This window comes from Sorex araneus, chromosome 4 (assembly GCF_027595985.1).
Source record: "Sorex araneus isolate mSorAra2 chromosome 4, mSorAra2.pri, whole genome shotgun sequence".
Lineage (NCBI taxonomy): Eukaryota > Metazoa > Chordata > Mammalia > Eulipotyphla > Soricidae > Sorex > Sorex araneus.
In genome coordinates, this window is record NC_073305.1 from 87,146,128 (window position 1) to 87,161,111 (window position 14,984).

The 14,984-nt window shown below is 47.7% G+C and overlaps 1 protein-coding gene across 1 annotated transcript in view; it reads left to right on the forward strand.

Moving 5' to 3' along the window:
- Positions 1–6,363: 6,363 nt before the first annotated feature.
- PAQR8 (progestin and adipoQ receptor family member 8) overlaps positions 6,364–14,984 on the forward strand; it is a 43,485-nt gene continuing 34,864 nt past the window's right edge. The window contains exon 1 of the mRNA XM_055134679.1: positions 6,364–6,520. The gene's annotated coding sequence lies outside the window, so the exon portion shown is untranslated. The remainder of the gene's footprint in view (positions 6,521–14,984) is intronic.

The following is a 14,984-nucleotide window of genomic DNA, read 5'->3' on the forward strand; positions in this document are numbered from 1 at the left end:
AAGGCAAATGCCCTACCCGCTGTGCTATAGCTCCAGCTCCCCATTACTTACTTTTAACCCTCAGGTCTTGTCTCGCATGATCATTCCCAGCAACTATTGTCATACAAAACCATTATTTTGTCATATAAAACCATTATTTCTTTCTCTTTTTGTCCCTACCTTGCAGTACTTGGGGATTGCTCCTGATTCTGTGCTCAGGGATCACTCCTGGTATTGACCATAATTACAGTGCTAGGGATTGGACCAGGGTTAGTCATGTACAAAGTTAGCACACACTGGCTTAACTGCCTCTCTAGCTTGGTTTTGGTTTTGGTTCTCTGATTCAACCTCCACTCATTAGAATTCTCGATATTAAATCAATGAAGTTGATGTCATCATTTCCCTTCCAGGTGGCCACCCAGCAAATGGTCTAAAATAGAAAAATGAAGTACATAGATGGCTATGTAATGATGTGTAAAAATTTACAAATGTGTGCGCACTCGGAAGGAGTCATATGATGCGTGCGCTGTTCGCAGGCTCTCGGGGCGTCTCTCTCTCTTTCTCTCTCTTTCTCTCTCTCTCTCTCTCTCTCTCTCTCTCTCTCTCTCTCTCTCTCTCTCTCTCTCTCTCTCTCTCTCTCTCTCTCTCTCTCGCCGCTCGCGTTCGGTGCTCTTGAGCCGCTGTGTATGGACCGGATCCAGATGGCTCCTCCTTGTGCTCCACTTCTGTGCGTGCCACTATGCTCTCTTCTGTCTATCTCTCTATCTCTGTCTCTGTCTCTGTAATCTCTCCTCTGGTTTCTTCCAATATCTTGTCTTCCGATCTCTCTCTGGAGCCCTTCTGCTTCAATCTCTGGATTCTCACTCACTCTCACTTCTGACTCTGACTCTCACTCGCTTTGTGCTCTTTCTTTCCCCTACTTCTGGCTCCGATCATTCTCTTTTGCTCTGTGCTCTGCTTCTGTGTCTTCTCCATGCTTCTGTGTCTTTTCTCCTCTGTGTCTTCTCCCCTACTTCTCTCACAGTCTTAGTTTATATAGCAATCACATAGGGTAGAGACACAAAGGTGGGTTGAACATTAACAAATCAACAAAGAGGGGTAAGACCACTCCTTCAGGAGATTAACAAAGTCTCATCTAAGGAGTTTACTCCAGATTACTAGGAGATCCACTTAAGGATGGGATCCCATCCAGGGTGTGTCACTCTTCTTTCCACAGCTAGTAATCCACTTAAATAGTTATAGTAAATCTACTTCTAATATTTCTAGCAATGTCATTCTGTATGAGCACAGTAAGAGATATATCAAACTTAAAGTTTGATTCTTCCTGAGGACATTCACTATATATTCCAGACCACAGTCCTCAGACCAGGTTAGTCTTCCTAACTCCAGCAGGGTCCTAATCTCCTTGTTACTTTTGGGTTTATGACAGTATTCGTCTCTGACCATGCTCTCAATTTATAGTTCAGTATTGTGGCACTTTGGCCTGGCCCATTTTGATGCCAGCGTAGCTTCCCTGGGTCCATTCTGTCTCTCGTCAGGACCCTGCTTTTGGGGTGCTAGGAACTAAGGACAACTGAGTTGAGAAAGCAGATGCCCAGGAGTAAAGATTATTGGAGTCAATCAACTCCCAAGCTACAAGCATAATATTAACTGTCTTCCTGTGTCCATGCAGAAAGGACATTGCTTTAAGGTAAACTAAGTTCCCTGAGGCAAGGCTGAAAAGACAAACCCCATGTTATTCTACAAATATGAATGTCAAAGAATGGACAGAATGGACTTTAGGGGTAAAAAATATAGGCATTTAAGTTGGGAGGCTGGGAGGACAGTACAAAGGTTAAGCTGTCTCACATGCAGCAGACCCCAGTTTCTTCCCAGCAATGCATCCCCACCCCTGACCCCCTGAAAATCAGCAGGTACAGACCTGGAGGGTCCTGAGCATCATGAGGGGGTCCTGGATAATCCTTCACTGTTGGACCTCCAGCAGTACCACATCTTCAGGCCCTTGAATTCGACCAATTGGCCAAGCATCACTGAAAGAGGTCCCCAGGCTTCCTGAGCACTGAGCACTGCCTGGGAACTTCCCAAATAAAGAAAGTATGTGTGTGTATGTGTGTGTGTGTGTGTGTGTGTGTGTGTGTGTGTGTAACTTAACATTCAAGTTTCTTTATTTTTTATTTTCCTTCTCGGCAAGTCCTCACTTGCTACATGTGGGCAAAAACTAGGACCTTGCTGGGGTTAGGAAGACTAACCTGGCCTGAAGACTGTGGTCTGGAATATATAGTGAATGTCCTCAGGAAGAACCAAACTTTAAGTTTGATATATCTCTTACTGTGTTCATACATATTTTGTGAGAAGCATGTTGCTGTGAGCTTAATATGTGATGTTTCATTAAATCCAAGCAGAAGCACATAAATTGGGTACAACCATTGCTGCATTTTTCTTGAAGGATCCTGAAGTGTAAAAGTGTGTAGCAATTTACCAAAGGCTCCAAGCGGTGATATTGGGCCCCAGAATCTGAATGGTCTGACTTCCAAACCCACACTTCTAACCACATGACAAAGTGCCTCTCCTTTTCTCTGCCAAGATGGTGAAGAGACTAAATTAATAGCCCTCAGTCTTTGTGTAAGATGTAATAAATAAAGCAGAGCAGGGGCTGGAGTGATAGCACAGCGGGTAAGGCATTTGCCTTGCCAGCGGCCAACCCAGGCTCGATTCCCAGCATTGTATATCATTGTATATGGTGCCCCGAGCACCGCCAGGAGTAATTCCTGAGTGCATGAGCTAGGAGTAACCCCTGAGCATCGTTGGGTGTGACCCAAAAAGCAAAAAAAAAAAAAAAGCAAAAATAAACATTTTTTTCTTTCTTTTTTTTTTTTTTTTTTTTTTTTTTGCTTTTTGGGTCACACCCAGCAATGCACAGGGGTCACTCCTGGCTCTGCACTCAGGAATCACCCCTGGCAGTGTTCAGGGGACCATATGGGATGCTGTGAATCAAACCCGGGTCGGCTGAGTGCAAGGCAAATGCCCTACCCTCTGTGCTATTGCTCCAGTCCCAAAAATAAAATTTTAAAAAGTGTCTTAAACATCTCGTATAAAAACATCTCCTATATTTTAATATAATGCATGTATAATAGTACAATATTAATTTGCATCATTTTTTCCCGGATATATCTTGTAGCAGGTCTATGTTCAGACTTGAGCAGTACATCAACAAATATAGATATTCCACTTTTTAGTTTTTTACTTTGGGTCACCTCCACCCAAAGGTGGAGGCAAGTACCTTTCCTCATCTCTCTGGCCCCCTTGATGTTCCAGGCTTTACTTCCTCACACTTTTGTTTTTACCCATTACAGTAAGGTTGGGCTGGAGCGATAGTACAGATAGTACTTGCACGGGGCCGACCAGGGCTCAATTCTTTCACCCCTCTTGGAGAGCCCGGCAAGCTACTGAGAGTATCTCACCCGAATGGGAAAGCCTGGCAAGCTACCCGTGGCATATTCTATATGCCAAAAACAGTAACAACAAATCTCACAACGGAGACGTTACTGGTGCCCGCTCGAGCAACTACACGATGAGCAACGGGATGACAGTGATGACAGTGATACAGTGATATAGTAAGGTTACTGGTCTTTCTTTGGGATGGCCTGAGGTGATTCACACTCAGCTAAGCTTACTCCTGGCTCTGTGCTCAGGGATCATTCTGGGTGGTACTCAGGCTGGTGGGGGTTGAAGCAAGGTAAGTGCTCTACCCTCAGTACTATCTCTCCAGCCCCAGGTTACCAGTCTTTAGCCCTTTTGTATTTCTCATGAAATGTATGACGTTCAGTGATATGGTGTTATCACATGCAATGTGTGCGCCTTGGAAAAGCAGTGCAATCTAAACACATAGTTAGTCGTGCTAGTAAAACAGTGTCAGTGTGGTATGTATACAACATAATATGGGCCAAATTATTTTGTTAGAGATTCGAACAAAAATAGCTCCTTCGTCTTGCATATCTATTTCTGAATCACACTGTGTATTGTCTGTGTCTGTGACCTTCAAGGGCAATCGGAAAGGGAAATGTGTTTGATAGGATGTTGGTTAGATGAACTGTTTAGCATTCTCTTCTTAGAGGAAATACCGCACTCGCCAAGATCTTGTCTGTCTCTAGAATTTAGAAAAAGCCACAAGTCACATTTTACTGCCAAATGAGAGTGTTCAAAGGAGGGAGGGGGACTGTGGATTTCTCTATACTAAAGGCCAGCCTGATTGTCCTTAATGAGAAATCCAAGATCCTTTAATTTTTATTCAAAAATAGTCATGATTGGGCCTAGGGGTGATGTCTCAGTGGCAAGAACTTGTTGCTTGTAAGTAGGAGACCATGAGTTTGAGCCCAGGTATGGTCCCTGCAACTCTGCCATGATAGAATGTGTGTTCTCTGGCACACAGCACACGACTGAAGTGTGTGAGCACAGCAGCCAGGAGTCCAACTCCCGTAGAGCACCAGGGCCAGTGAGTGATTAGCACAACTAACAGGTGCCGGCCCTGGCTATTGCAACAACAACAAAGGGAAAGGAAAGGGAAAAATAGTAATGTCAATTTCAGACTCATTTTCCCCCCCAAAGTTACCAAAATATCACTGTATTCTTTAAACTTAAGTGGGTCAACATTTCAGAATGGAAAGTGGAAGAAGCTAGTGTAAGATCTAAGTGAATTTTAAAAGGCAAGAAAGATGCTCATGTGTGTGTGTGTGTGTGTATGTGTGTGTGTGTGTGTGTGTGTGTGTGTGTGTGTGTGTGTGTGTAGTAAGGAATGGAACCCTGGGTTAAGCACGCCTTCTGCCAGACATGAAAGATATGAATGTACTTACTGAGCTGTACATTTAAAAACTGGTTCAGGTATTAAATTTTATATCATGCATATTTTACCACCAGGAAATCATGGGGGTGGAGTGTTTAACCCTCCCTGAGAACTGCTGGGGCCTCTTCCCAGTATCCCTGGGGGGACTGTGGTACTGTGGATCAAGTCATGGTCAGCCACCACAAAGCAAGTGACTTAAAAGTGACTTAATCCACAATCAATCCTTTGAAGAACATAAAAGGGAAATTTGGGGCTCCTCTTTTTCCAGAGAATATAACTGGGATTTCGGGGCTGGACAGAGTACCAGCTATTGAGGGTCTGCTGAGGGCGTGCCTCACTGAGGTTGGATTTCTGGCACTACCTTGGCCCCCTGAGCACTTTCTGGGTAAGCCCTGGCAGCCCCAGGAAGGCTAGGGTGGTCTAGGTGGCCATGCATGGCAGGGCCTAAACAGAATGGCACTGAACAGCCCAGAGTGGGTGGCGGGACCCCCTGATCCATCTAGAGCGATGTAGAGTGATGGATTCATCCTACCTCCTGAGGGTCTCTGCAGAACACCCCTCAGGAAAAAAACAAAAAAACACCACTCAACAACCTCTTTCAGCCCTTTCTGTGTCTGTGGGTGGCACAATTGGTGGTATTCAGGACACACTTTGGGCACTTAAGGATCACCCCTGCCAGATTGGGGATAGTGAATTATGGGCTGCCAGGGATGAAGCCCAGTTAATACCTACTAAGGAGGTGTTTACTATGCCGTCCTATCTCTCTAGTTCCTAAACGGCTGCTTAAAAGACCAATACCTTTTTTATTTGTTTGTTTGGAGGTCACACCCAGCGACGCTCCGGGTTTACTCCTGGCTGTGCGTTCAGAGATCACTCCTGGCAGAGTTTAGGGGACCATATGGGATGACATGGATGGAAGCCGGGACGGCCGCGTGCGAGACAAGCGCCCTAGCCTACACGGAAATTTTATTTCCCCTGTGGTAAAATAGAGAGAGCAATCGTGGGGCAGAACTTGGCATTTTCTCTGTCCCCCAGTCGCTTGTATGTGTGGTTCTGGCTTTGGGGAGCGGCTGGAGCGCCGTGCACTGCTGCGGGTTCGGGAGTATGACGGAGGGTCCCTAGCATTGTGAAAGGCGTGTACAGCGAGCGGTGAATCCAAAAACAGAAGGGTCCGTCCAGGCTCCAAGTCGAGGGTGTTAAACATGTGTCAGCAAGGACCCTGGATGGTCAGTGTCTGACCTGATTTCAGGACCACAATGACCAGAGAGATGCGGGTGGTGCGAGTAGGCCAGAATCTGCAACCTTGGGATGTGACATGAAGTTTGTTTCTGGCTTGGGAAGCGACCTTGCTGCGGGGTGGGGTGTGTGTGCATGTGCGTGTGCGTGTGTCGGGGGCGGGGGGGGGTGCCCGGAAAGCAAAGGACGGCGGTTTCCCCGTTCTCCTTCCGTTGCACCCCTGCCTGCATCTGCAGCTGCAGGGCGAGGGGAAGAGGCGACAGTCCCCTTCCCAGGCCCGGCGGGTCGGCGCCTCCCCCCCTCGCCGGGCCGGGAAGGGGCGGAGCTGCGGGGCGCGGGCGCCGGCGCGCCTCCTCCCGGCCGCTCCCCCCGGCTGCGCCCGGCTCGGTCACCGGCGTTCGCGGGCAGCGGGCAGTGCGGTCGGGCCGGCTGGCGGCGAGCACAGGCTCAGCCACTGCCCTCGCGGTGAGTCCAGCCCGGGAGCCGTGCAGCGGGGGGTGGGGGGGTGGGGGGGTGGCTCAGGACCCCCGGCGCGTTGGAGCACGGGCTGGGGTGGGGGGGATGTATTAGCCTGTGGTTGGGGAACCCCAGAGCCCGAGCGCCTGGGGGTGCTCAGCTCGCATTGTTGGGGAGCGTGCGATCCGGGTGTGTGTGTGTGTGTGTGTGTGTGTGTGTGTGTGTGTGTGTGTGTGTGTGTGTGTCGGGGGTGTCTATATCCCGATGTTGGGGACTCCGGGAAAAACAACAACAACAAAAAAAACAAAAAACAACAACAAACCCCGAGCTCCGAGGCCGGTCTGGTTGGCGGGGTTGGGGCGCCCGGAGCCCGAGCTGGTTGGCGCTGGGGGCGCAGTGTCCGCACTGGTGGGGGGGGGGGGGTTGGAGAGCCGGACTGCGACCTGGGGAGCCCCGGGGAGGCAGGGAGGAGGGCCAGACTGCGATCTAGGGAGCCCCGGGGCGGCGCGGAGAGCCGAGTCGCGACTTGGGGAGCCCCAAGACGGCGGGGGAGAGCCGGGCTGCGACTTGGGGAGCCCCGCGCCGCAGCCCCGAGCGCGCCCTCGGCATTCTTGGGGCGCCCTCCGCCGGGCGGAGGGAGAGAGACGCAGGCAGGGGGGCGGGGTGGAGGGCAAGCAGGGACCCGGGCTGCGCGGAAAACTGTTGTTGTTTTTTTTTTCTGTTTTGCTTTTTGTTTTTGGTATGGTAGAGGGGGAAGAGAGAGACAAGAGCTTGAGGGACGCACCGCTGAACCTGGGCGGAGCGCGCGCGCGGCAGCGGGGGTGCGCGAGATGGGGGACACGCACTCTGGGGACGTCTCCTCCAAGGGAACAGCTTTCTGGGTGGAATGGGGTCCTGGACACCCCTCACGGGATTGCCCTACGGAGAGCCAGCCCCGGAAACCACGCACAGGAGCGGGGGGACCTCCTCCGCCGACCCCAACCCGGCGAGCTCAGAGAGTGTGGGGGCTGTGGACTGGGAGGGGTGCACCTCCTGACCTACAGGTCCCTGGGCGCGGGGTGGGGATGGGGTAGGGGTCCCCCAGGATCCGATGTAGCTGTGGGTCTCCAGGCAGAGACCCACTAGGGCAAGATTCTCGAGCCCTCCCTCCCCTATGACTGAACTGGGTTAGAAGTAATTTTGCGTGGGAGGGTCGATGGGGGGCTAAGGGTTTGGGTTTAGCAGGAGACTTACGAAGTTGTTTCAAACGTACAGGTGGTATCTACGGGTGTATGTATATGTGTGTTTTAGGTGTAAAGCAAAACGCAGGTGTGTGCTTTTTTGCGTCTCTATGTGCTTCTGGCTTGCCACGCGCCTGTATTCTGTGAGAGGCTGGTTTTGAACAAAAACTGGAGGAAAATGAGCAACACACACACACACACACACACACACACACACACACACACACACACCAGATGTACTGCATTCCAGAGGGAAACAGAAGGAAATAATGTACAGTTTGTATAGCACGGGTTCCCTCTGAAGTGCATGGGAAGGCCCCTGCTTAACTAGTAGGTTGCCCTTGACTGTTCTTTTAGGGTTCCATTGGCTGTATCCACCAAAGAGGCTGCACATAGACCAGGTCACCTGGTAGACAACTGGGCGCCTTAGAGCACTGGTGGCTGGGCAGCCAAGCTCAGCTGAATATGAACAAGTGACCCTGTGCTTTCTGTTTCCTTCACTTTTTCATGGATGCTCGCTCCTTTTAGTGAAATGTTAATACTCTTATACTCAGTTATCCTATATGATTAATTACATAGCACTGTAGCACTGTTGTCCCGTTGTTCATCGATTTGCTCAAGTGGACACCAGTAAAGTCTCCATTGTGAGACTTGTTACAGTTTTTGGCACATCAAATATGCAGGGGTAGTTTGCCAGGCTCTGCCGTGTGGGCGGGATACTATCAGTAGCTTGCCAGGCTCTCCGAGAGGGACGGAGGAATCGAACCCAGCTCGGCCACATGCAAGGCAAAAGAAACACCCTACCTGCTGTGCTATCGCTCCAGTCCATTAATTATATGCGGTGGATAATTTGATCATTTGGTTAACCGCTAGTTCAGGAACTCATAGACCAGGAATCCCATAGCAGATTTCTTAATTGGAAGTTTCCTAGGCTTGGGGGAGTAGGGGAGTAGATTCCTCCCCTTTCTTTCTGTGACTGTGGCTGTAAATCCATCTTCTAACATACGTGGAGACTCGAGCTTCCTGGGATGGCCAAAGCCTAGATGGCAATTGGCCTAGGTCATGTTCATTTTTTTTCTCATGAAAGAGAATCTTTTTAAGTAATTATTGCATTAACCAGAAGGTAATTTAGTAATCTTACAATTATCATTTCAGCACAAGCTTTCCCCCTCCCCATTAAGGGGGAGGGGATATATGTAACCTCCCTGTGAACGCTGCACCAAAATCTGCATTCTCATTATTGCAGCAGCATATTGATTTGCTGGCCCACACAGCTTGCTGACCCTCCCAGTTCTTTATCCAAATGTAAAAATTAATTTGCCAGTTTTTATACATTCAAAGGAATATTTTTCCCCTTCAGACCGCCTTGTCTTTGCAAGCTGGAGACTAGCTCTAGTGATGCTCTTGTGGCTGAGAATAACTTCGGAACTCCTGCTTTGGAGTCGCCTCTGGAGTTTGCAACACGTTGATGGAATTGCCTCGGAGATGGCGAGCTTTCATGGTTGGGAGAGAGCCAGTCACTGTGTGGGGCCAGCTTTGGCTTCTGAGGTGGGAAACAGAGGCTGTGACGGGAAATGTGCCCAGTGAAGTGAAGAGAGTCCTCTTCAAGGACTGGCAATTCCCAGAGGGGGAATTTAGTAAAAGATATGGTGTACATGGTTAGTGTTGGAAAAATGAGCTTTGAAGTAGAACTTTCATTTAGGTGTGTGTGTGTGTGTGTGTGTGTGTTCTAGTAACTCCCATCAACTTTTTCAGTCTTTATTATTTTGGCTTTTATGAGAGCTCTGTTTCTTCTGGGTTTTTTTGTTAGTTTGGTTTTTTGTTTGTTTTGTTTGTTTGCCTTGCACACAGCTGGCCGGGGTTTGATCCCTGGCACCACATATGGTCGCCTGAGACCCACCAGGAGTGATCCCTGAGCACAGACACAGGAGTAAGCCCTGAGCCCTGTCAGGTATGACACCCCTCAAAAAGCAAGCAAACAAACAAGCAAACATTTAAATTTTAGGCACTACCCATGTCATAACCTTATGCGTGTAGTAGCAGGAAAAGGTCAGCCTTTCTTGTCTACTTCTAAATACTCTTTCCTGGATATTTCCCTCACTGCGTGTTTATGGAAAACAAACAAAAACCTTATTTCCCACAAAAACATAGTATCCAGAGAGCCTGTTACTCATGCATAGTTAATGCCTGGCCCTTGGATTATTATATGAAAGGAACTATACAGAAGCACAGGAGAGAGAATGTTTCTAAAAATCTGTTTTGGTTTTTGGGAGTCTGTGGCTCATAGCATTAAAAAATGAACATATCCATATTTCTTCCATTGTTCTAAATTCTTAAAATATTATTTCTGATTATATAACGTGTAGTTATGGTTTGATCTTGAGCTACTTGTGGTTTTAGGCAAGTTATTTCATCTTCTTCAGCCTCAGTTACCTTAAAATGAAGTTGCTAATAAGTGTGTATCTCATAGGGCTATGAGGAAGATTAAATAAGTTTTTTGCTTATAGAACACAGTGTCTGACACGTAAACACAATAGACTCATTATTTTTGTTATTTGTATTGTTTATAGATAGTTTCATATATTAAGATTCCTCTGAGACCATATACAAATTTATCATTTCCCAGATAATAATATTACCGTTGGCTGCACTTTGCAAATGAATGTATGAACAAGAACATTTTGTTTTTATTCTCCTGGTCTTCTGAAAGTCTTAAGAGCAACCTTAAAAGTGAGTTAAGAGCTAGCTACTTTATTTGAATTCAGATATTTTAAAAAGCCTTCCTGTTTTGATTGTGTGTTAGGCATAGCTTGGTGAAAAAATTTCAAGGAAAAGTTAAAAGCTTTTATTATAATTCCCTCCTTGAGTTAGTAAAATATTATTCCAAGGAAATAGTTTTGCAGTTCCTTTGGCATCCATTGAAAGAGATGACTCTGGTGAACATTCTTTCAGTGAAATTTGAGTTTGGTCTTCTTTGTTTTGTATGGGAGACTAATAACCTGGCACTATCTCTCAGCTCTTCTATAATTGTTAACATTTTTTTCATTACAAATTTAATCAAAATCTATGTATCAGTTAGGAAGTTGCAAATACAAGGAAAATAGTTTTATTTTCATGAAATCAATGTTCTGTGAAACGCGCAGTCTTTCGTGAGAAAAGACAGACTGTGTCCTCATGAAATTCAGATCCTGTGTTCTGTTAGAAGTATGTCTTAGCAAAAATGGTTTCTCCTCATGGTGTATGGGGCTAAGGATTAACATGGATTTCACTGCATGTTGTTTTCCCTCAACTCTTAAAGAAGTATAAATATATGTGTTTATAGTTTTGAGAGTTTGAATCAGAATTCACTGTGCCCTTAAGTCCTGTGAAAAAAAGATGATGGCTCTAAAAGTACTTACTGTGAATTGTGAAGCAATATTTAAGTTTAAGATAGGGGGCTATCGTCATTGGGCTGTACTTTTCTGGAACATCTGATTATCATCACCTTAGTAGTGTTTGGTTCTTGCTCTTTCGTCTGAGCCATGGTTTATGTACTTAGAGTTCCAGGAAACCATAAGAGCACTGGTTCTTTTTAAAAATTATTTTAGGGAGTGGTGTCAGAGGGCCACTTTCTGACTTACTCAGGGTGGTAGAGGAAGGCGGTGGCCTAGATTGGGACCCAAGTCTTCTCATGTGTCCCCTTGAGTCATATTCCTTGCCTGAGAGGGTCTTAAATCAGAGAATGATATTCCCCTTCCCCTTCCCAACATTAGTCTATGTCTGGGGACCTTTTTTACAAACTTGGGTACTAGAACCCAGGGCCTCACACATACAGGGCGAACGCTCCAGTGCTGAGCTTCCTCCCTACCTGGGGATATATTTTATTATCAGACCTAGAGTTTTGTTAGAGGGAAGAGCTGTTCCTGGCACCTAGTGGCTGCTGAGATTCCTAGGAACCTCCTTTTACAGCCAAAAACAAACAAACAAAAAAATGTTTTTTCTAGTTCCCTGGACTAGAATGTGGGATGTGGGAGTGAGAATCAATCCACCTTGAAACATCACACCCCCAGGTACCAATCACACCACCCTGGGTGAACTCCTATAACAGGCCTGCCTGCAGCCATACTGTGGAATTAGTGGGAATTTAAAGTGCATGACAGGGGCTGGAGCAATAGTACAGCAGGTTGGGCGTTTGCCTTGCACGCAGCCAACCCGGGTTCAATTCTCAGCATCCCATATGGTCCCCTGAGCACCGCCAGGAGTAATTCCTGAGTGCATGAGCCAGAAGTAATCCCTGTGCTTTGCTGAGTGCGACACAAAAAGCAAAAGAAAAGAAAAAAAAAGTGCATGGCATAGGGAAGCTGTCAGAGTATTCTGTCTCCTTAGTCTATCCAGGGACTCTGCTGCAGAAAAATAGCTTTTTTTTTAAACCCCATTGTGGACTGAAACAGTCCAGTGCACAGTGAGCTCCTCTCTGCCCCATCCCCAAGTCCTGGATTTAAGCAGCGCAGGGTGTGTGGCTCCTTCTGTCTCTAGGCCGCAGGTCACTTCAACACATGGGCAGGTCACTCCCGAGGCCTGGGGCATAGAGGAGAGAGGAACGGCACAGGAGAAGGTGCTGTTTAGTCTGGGTCAGCTGTGCCCGAACTGCGTGAGGCAGGGGCAAGCCTCAAGCTTATCTCCAGGCTCCGCCGCTCAGCCCCTGGCCTGTGTGCTCGGGGCCGCCTCTGCTGTGTGAGGCGGCAGGGAGCTCCGGCCCTTTCCTTTCCCACCCGCCGACTTGAGCCCCAAGTTTTATAGGGGTTCTTTCACTTTGAACAAAATCCTCCAAGCCCACTCTGGTTTTTGCTCTGCACGGGCCTACCCAGCCATCTGGAAGGAGAACAGAGGCCTTCCCTGAAGGCCCTGCTTCACTTTGATCTTCACTCCTCACCATTTTCCTCCACACTGGAGCCACATGAGTGAGTAACCAGCAGGATGGGGCGGGGGGGGGGGGGGTTTGGGGCGGGGGGGGGGGGGGAGCAGCATTCCGGGGACACATTCTGTCCCAGACTGGGATGTAAACACAGTGGTTTCTGATCTGGAAGCTAGGAAGCATTAGTTCTGGGCTCCTCAGGACTGGCGGTCGGGCAGACTCACCTGCCGGGAGTACTGGTCCTCATTCCTCACCCCAGCATCCTATTGATTCAGACACTCCGTAGTTCGGAACCAGGCGGCAGATATTAAATGCTTTTCAGGAGATTCTCATGCCCAGAGAGAATGGAGGGTCAGGACCATCTCTTGTGAAATGTTTTGGGAGAAGACAGAAGAAGAAAGAGGTGGCTGGGGGGAGTAGAAGGATCTAGATTAGAAACGGCCAAGACATAATTATTGTTTTGATTACTTTGGTGTCCTAGTGAATATGCAATATAAATTATGATTTTTCTTGTGGGTTGTAGTCAGAAAGGCTTTAAACACATCGTTTTGGAACCTTAATGGTATTTAATACAGATTGATGAATTCACCTCTGTTTCTATGTATGCATCTGCTGGGCAGATTTTGAGTGCTTTATATGCCTGTCAAATGTGTGTCTTGGGCCAGAGAGTTAGTACCAAGGTAATGATACTTGCCTTTTATGTGGCCAATCTCATTTGAATCCCTGGCGTCACATATGGTCCCCTGAGCACTGCCAGGAGTGATCCCAGAGCACTTCTGGGTGTGGCTTACTCCTTTCCCCCACAAAAGAAACCCATATCCTATGTCCCCCAATACCGTAGCATCTATGGCAACCTACTATAAATTCCAAGTAGATAGGTGCCAAGTAGATAGCATCATAGAGATTTATTTGGACATCTTTCCCCTTCTTTTTTTCTGTTGTAGAAGTTGATGTTGTTGTGCCCGCTGCACTCAGTGCAGTGGAGGTGGCCCAAGGTCATACACATAGTGTTGTTACACAGGGATCTCCAAAGGTAGTGCCACCTGGACCATGCATGGCTTGGGGTGATGGGAGGGCAGGCAGAGCAAGTAGTGAAGTAAGGCAGATGCCTTACCCGCTGTGCTATCGCTTCGAACCCTTGCGTTTTATTGTTCTGCTCAAGCTTCTGAGTGGTAAAACCAGAGTTCTCAGGGACACGTGACCTGAGTATAGTCAAGTAATCAACAGGTTCTCTACTTTTCAGCTATTCCTGTCCACCCTTCCATATTTTTTACAGATGTAAAAAACTTGAAGGGTAGGGAAAGGGTAAGAAATTCATCAGAATCACTATGAGAACCAGAGAGATTCAAGCTTGGCTTGAATTCAAAGGCTAGGATTCACATGCTACTTTCCCCCATCTTTCTCTCCCTGTTAGTAGACCCCAGAAAAAGGAACTGACCCAGGTGGGTGAGCATAATGTAATTTTTTTTAATTAATAGATTTTTTTATTGGATCACTGTGGGATAGACCCTTACAAAGCTGTCCTTGATTGGGTTTCAGTCATACAGTGTTCCAACACCCCTCCCTCCCGCAGTGCACATTTTCCAGCGCCAATGACCCCAGTTTCCCTCCCAGCATGATGTAATTTTAGCATTGGAAAACTGCAGCTATTGGCCACTCATTCTTCTGGTGCCAAGAAATGTGTCTCCATCCCTTCATGTATTTCTCAGAACTCCTAGGAGACAGGTACTTTTAATTAGCCGCATTTCACAGCTGAGGAAACTAAGGTGTAGAAAGGTACCCAAGCGGGACTCAGAGAGCAAGCTCAGTACTCAGTACTCGGAGATTCCTCAGTACTGCTCTCTCCTGCCCCAAGCCTAGTCTGGTGGCACTTCTCTCTCTTCTAGACTTCTATTTCCAGGGGCAGTTTAGTTAGCAGGGAAATAGCATGTGGCTTCCAGGGGAGAGGACGCTGAGTGAAGGTCGAGGAGCGCCCTCCTGGTGTACAGCAGGGCCACGGCCACCTCCTTGCTGCTGCTTTACACAGGAGGGGCAAGTCCTAGAAAAGCACAAATTCCATCATGAGAAACCCAAATGGCCTCCTTTGAACCTGATAACTCCCATCAAGCCCTTTCCACACCAATTCACACTGTGGCGGTGGGGCTCCTGTGTACCACCTGCGGAGGGGCACCCATATTCAGGCAGGAACTGGTTCCTGTAGCTTTTGCTCCACTTTCCTGGCATGTGGCTGGAAGCCTCCAGTCCCAAGCAACTGAGTCAGTAAAGCTCGAGGTTCCCCAGACCTGCTTGATGGAACACTGGCCAGCTGTTTGGGATTCTTCACAGGGTGAGTTGCTCGAGTTCACCCTATGACTCTGAC